The sequence below is a fragment of the Panthera onca genome (genome assembly GCF_046562875.1).
Source record: "Panthera onca isolate mPanOnc1 chromosome E1 unlocalized genomic scaffold, mPanOnc1 haplotype 2 h2.Chr16_ul_5, whole genome shotgun sequence".
NCBI lineage: Eukaryota > Metazoa > Chordata > Mammalia > Carnivora > Felidae > Panthera > Panthera onca.
In genome coordinates, this window is record NW_027675819.1 from 732,564 (window position 1) to 738,637 (window position 6,074).

The following is a 6,074-nucleotide window of genomic DNA, read 5'->3' on the forward strand; positions in this document are numbered from 1 at the left end:
AAAAAAATCTGGTTGAAAAAAATGATGTTCAATGAATGCTTAGGGAATTCTGGTACTGGAGGCAAACATTATGTAGTTCTAAACAATAGTAGGTTGACTTTTGATGAATGAACTTCCAATTTAGTTTTTTCTATTTATTAAGTTCTCTGAATCACTGCTAATCATTTATATTTTTTCCCATGTAAACATGAAATTTGATATTTCTCTTCCTGAAAATTTCGAATATGACAAGAAAGTGTGGTGCTTTACTTCCAAGATAGAACATCAGATTCAACTGCTAAAATAAAGATTGAGGTCCAAAAAAGCATACATTTGCAATCAGTACATATGACAGATGGCAGCATTCAAATTCATATCTTGGAAACAGTATAAAATGAAGATCTCATATTCATTTGTATTCTTATTATGTTTCTCACTCACCTTTAAGGGACTTCACACCATCTAGCAACCTGTTTTTAAAGACCTTGTTATCATCTATAAAAAAGAACACAATTAAGGTCATAGAGAAATGATGTGGCTATTCACTAAAACTCTAGTAAAACTGAGATTTTCATGATTTGCCCTAGAAACTTCCCTCATTAAAATAAAGTTTGAGAGAAAATTAGGGAAAGTTTATAATATGGTAAGTCTATCTAAAATTTAGCATACAAGGCACTCTATAACATGCACAGCTTTTTTGGAAAATATCACCTCTGACCTTTTATCCCCTTCCGGTCTAACACCACTTCTTTCCCTTGGTTGCTTCCCACAACTGCCTATAGGTATCTAAAAAGGTAAGGGTAGCCTCAGAAATGTAGTCCCCTTGATGGCATGAGTCAGCATCATGGGGATGATTATTCCAAAACAGAGAGTTAAACTGTTAAAATTTAGATGGAAATTTCCCTCTACAATAAGTGAACATTTAAATTATTTTGTTTGGCATTTGCTTGTTTATTTACTGTTGCATCTTAGCAAATGGGGATAGTTTGAGTTTCTAAAAAAAAAAAAAAAAAAGCTTAAGAGGGGACAAAACAAACACGGGGTAAAAAAGAAAGGCAAACCAAGAAACAGACTCCTAACTATAGGGAACAAACTGATGGTCACCAGAGGGGAAGATGGTGAGGGAAGGGTGACACGGGTGATGGGGATGAAGGAGGGCACTTGAGATGAGCACAGGGTGATGTGTGGATGTGTTGAATCACCAAATTGTACACCTGAAACTAGTATTACACTGTATGTTAACTAACTGGAATTTAAATTAAAAAATCTTTAAAAGCTTCAAAGAACACTTTAAGGTCACATCAGTATATAAATGCCTACCATTGAAAGGCAGATTTTTCAGCAGCTTCAAACGTTCCTTATCTGTGAACTCTATTCCCATGTTTTTCAGAATAGCTTTCACATCTTTGACATCAACCTCCCCTCCTTAAAAAAATAGACATCATTACATATACGAATTTAAAGGATCATCTAATGACTCCAAACAGGGAAAATTAATCTATGGCTATATAGATTGAATCGGTACAGAATAAAGAGCATAGGCCAATGAGACCTCTCCAAATATACTGACGATGACTTTCACAGAAAAAGAATTTGATCTCTAAGTGCTAATAAAAGAAGTCACAGTCACAATGACAATGGCAAGGCAACTCTGAACCCTGTGAGATTTACATTATGTATCTGCTATTCAATTGGAATATTATAAATTACTTATTCAAATAAATGTATAAAATAAGGTAAGATCTGTTAGTCTCATTTTTTGTCAGTTATCTGTAGTCTTTATCAAAATTTTACTTCATATATTATTTCACTAGTACAGAGTTTGGCCATTCTAAAAAAGAGAAGAACAAAATATACAAATAAAAAATATACCAGAAAACAAATGAGTTGCTAGTAATTTAATGAACCAAGAAATAAATGCCATAACTAATATGGCAATTGAGGAATAATGATGAAATGTAATTATTATAAATACTAAATGTTTTAGATTCATAATTTCTCTCTTACCTGTAGTAGCTTTTACTCCATCCATCACCTCTTTCAGACCAACCATTCCATTAGCTACAAGAAAAGGCACAATGAAAATAATGTCAGAAGCCCAGAAGACAAATTTAAGACATATATTTTAAGGAAACAATTCCATTAAAAATTCCTTACATCTTCATTTTACCTGAGACCATTTGGAAAATGCCTGGATCTCAGGGAGTTAAGATGATCTCCATCAATACAAAGGTCTCTTGTATACTAGAAACTGGGTCAGGAAAAGTGTGCTCTTCCTAGTATTTTGGATGCCATTATAAGCCATAGCTGAAGATACTATTGGAGTTGGCCAGGTATTCTGGTAACTTTACTTCATGTACCCACAAACAGCTGAGGAAGGGACCACTAATCCAGCTTGGTATGTTCTAAGATTGCTTCCTGCAGGAGATGTGTGTGAACTACATTAATGTATCAGAGCAGTTGATACGAAATATGGAAGGATGGAAGAGCCTTCACATGGAGGAGAAGTTGAGAAAAATGTCCAGGGACATCATGCTATGTGGGTAAAACTACAAGCAGCTCAACATGGCTGGAACAGTAGAAAAATGAGAGAAGATATGTCCACACAGGCAGATGGAGCTTGAAGGTCTCATGCACTATGATAAAAATCTTTGAACACGTTTTCGAATGAAGATTTCATTAGACAGGAGGATAGATAGAAGAATGGCTTGTTGACTTCTCTATAAATAGATTTTCAGATCCCTATTATTTTGCTTTCTTATTGTTTAGACTATTAGAGTCCTGACAGCACCCTCTGCAGTTTTTGGTATATTTACGGAGAGGTGATGCTGTTTTAGGTTAATTGTAATGAAGATCCAAGATTTATTCTGACTTTAAAATTGGGCTCTCCTCCAAGTGTCCATCAATAGATGAATGGATAAAGACGTAGAACATGTGTGTGTGTGTGTGTGTGTGTGTGTGTGTGTGTGTGTGTGTGTGTATGATGGAGTATTATTCAGCCTTAAAAAAGAATGGAATCTTGCCATTTGCAACAACATGGATGGAGCTAAAGAGTATAATGCTAAGAGAAATGTTAAAGACAAATACTATATGATTTCACTCATATGTGAAATTTAAGAAACAAAATGAGTAAACAAAGAAAAAAAAAAGAAGAGAGAGACAAACCAAGAAGTAGACTCTTAACTATAGAGAACAAACTGGTAGTTACCAGAGGGGAGGTGGGTGCGGGAATGGGTGAAACAGGTGATGGGGACTAAAGAGTATACTTATCACATATATATAGAATTGTTAATATATTATATACCTGAAATAATATAATTTTCTATGTTAACTATATTGGAATTAAAATTAAAGACTTCAGTAAAAAAAATAAAATTGGGCTCTCCTCCAAGCTTTCTAACATGTATCTGTCAATTAAATCTATTTTCAAACATATCAGATATAAAGGAAAAATTAAAAAACGGCCTGAGGTCATCTGTAGTGTTCACCATCAACTTGTAGATTTTTTGACAGCTTTGCAAGTTCCTCTTCCGTGAGCTCAAGTCCCAATTTTTTAAGGGTGTTGTCCAGGTTATTTACATGAACCTTTCCCCCTTAGGAAAGATAGAAGGTAGGAACATGAAAAAAAAGTGTATTATGCCAAAATTCTGCATGCATATCAACTTTCTATTTATTTATTTATTATGTTTGTTTGTTTAAGGTGAAGTGATTTTTTCGTGCATAGAGAAGGGGTGTACAGAGTTGAAAAAAAATGCAAGTTCCATATGGAACTTCCTACAAGATAAAATATACGCTGTTATCAGTTAAAATGTGGGTAGACTGCAAGAATCATAAATAAGGAATGATACCAAAGTGAGGAGCCAGGATTCATAATTGGAATAAAATTGTCAAGTTGGGGAATGTCAGACAGTATGACTTTTAATTAGGTCTTACTCACCATTGAGAGATTTCACACCCTTTAGCAACCTGTTGTGATATACCTTTCCAGCAGCTGTAAGAAAAGCCATAATTCATGCAATGGGGAAATTAACATGAAATCGCAAAAATGGTGTGAAATAAATAATAATTTAAATAAACAATTTCAAAAATAACATTTTAAGAAGAGTTGTCTCTAATTTTTAGTTTATTTCATCTAATATAATGAAGGTTGGAAACAGAAACCTCTCTCCTTGTGACAAACCTCTTTATTCCAGTACCTGAGGAAGTCTCCTTGCTCAAACATGAGTATAGCTTCCCTTTGCTTTTAAATTTCTGCTTCCCATCTTTATTTTTTTTTCATGGATCTCCAATCTTTCTTTTTTTTTCTCTTCTCATGATATGAACAAATTAGTAGCTTGATAGGTAACAATATGTTTATCTGTTAATGTCAACTCTTGTCTAAAGGGTTATTTAACTTCCAATATAAATTCTAAGCGACAGTGACAGGTTGCTATATACTTATAACTCAATTTAATATTTTTTCTTTTATACTTTTGGGGAAAAATAAATAGAAACAAAGTTGAAAATATTTGCACAGACCTAAAGACCAACAAAAGACCTCCATGACACCTCTATCAATCTCACCATCAATTGGCAGTGTTTTCAGTAGCTTCTCTTTTTCCTGATCTGTGAGCTCAATCCCCAGGCTTCCCAGGAAAATTTTCAGGTTATTAGAATCAACCTTCTCATCTTTTAAGAGAGGGAACAATAGACATATAAGCTTTCGGAACTCTGGTATTATATCAAGTTGTAAAATATGTACTATGAAGTTTAATGATATCCTAATTTCAAGATGAGGTGTTAGGCGAAGATATTCTCAATTGCAGAACCCTTGAGCATATCTTATGGTAATAAAGCATATCTTTATGAGCGTATCTTATGGTATCTTATGGTAATAAAATACCACATTTATTATAAATTGAAGACCATTTTTCCTAAAGCTGGAAAAAAACAACTTTCAGAATAAAATCTGATGAGTGAATTAAGATAACGCAGATTCTTATATAAATTATTCTTCAAAAACATTTGCTTTGGTAAGAATTATTGATGATATCAGGAATACATTATCTTGATCATTTCTAAGCTTCACCATGCCATTTTCTATACATTTCTAGATATTTTTCATTTAAACATTTGTGACCCGAAGCATATTACTTGCACAAGTAACAGAAAACTTAGGATTTAAAATTGACATATAGTCTTGTATCCTAGTGTAGAAACTTTCCTAATGTCAATCCATGATTCATATATTTAAAAATAAAACATCAGAATTTATAAGATACCAGAAATACCACTGAAAAAAACTATTATAAAGGACTGAAACCCTAGATTTACATCAACTTCTCATTTACCTGTAAAAGTTTGCAGTTCCTTCATCGGTGTTTTAGGAGAAGTCCTCCTATCAACTGTAGAAGAAAATTAAAGTCATAATGAGATATAAAAGACTCATGAAATATTGTGAAAGACAATGTCGGAGTAAATATAATAAATCCTAACTTACTATGTGCCAGGCATTATCTTAAGTACTTTATATATGCTTACTTAAGAACTATTTACTGAAGAATATCTTTCTAGGCTATTAATTTATTCAGTTTTCATTGGCTTCATTAATACTAGAAAGAAAAGCCTAAACATAACAACATGCCATTTCAAAAATATTAATTTTACTTATAGTTCTATACTATTTCAAAGCTATATGCATTAGTAATGGGAAGAAATTCAGAAGTACTGTCATCTAAGTGGCCTGCATTTTTCTTTTTAAAATGTGGAAGACTGTCTTCTAGTGACCATAATATGGGTAAAGAACATAAAAGACATTCATACAAAGGGCAATGTTTTCACGGTGACTTGGTAGCTGGCTGCTTATATGCTCTTTACATGCTTTGCCCATATTTATAGCTTCTTACTATCAGTGTAGATTACCATTCCTAAGGGCCCTTTCCCCGCAACCTTTATTGTCCAAGCTCTCCCAACATGGAACTATGGTATCTGGAAACTTGCTCACCATCACCAGGGAGATTTTGAGTCAGAGCCTCAAGTTCCTTATCTGAGAGCTTGATTCCCATATTATCCAGTATTGCGTTCAAGTCGTTGACATTGACTTTCCCATCTAAGGA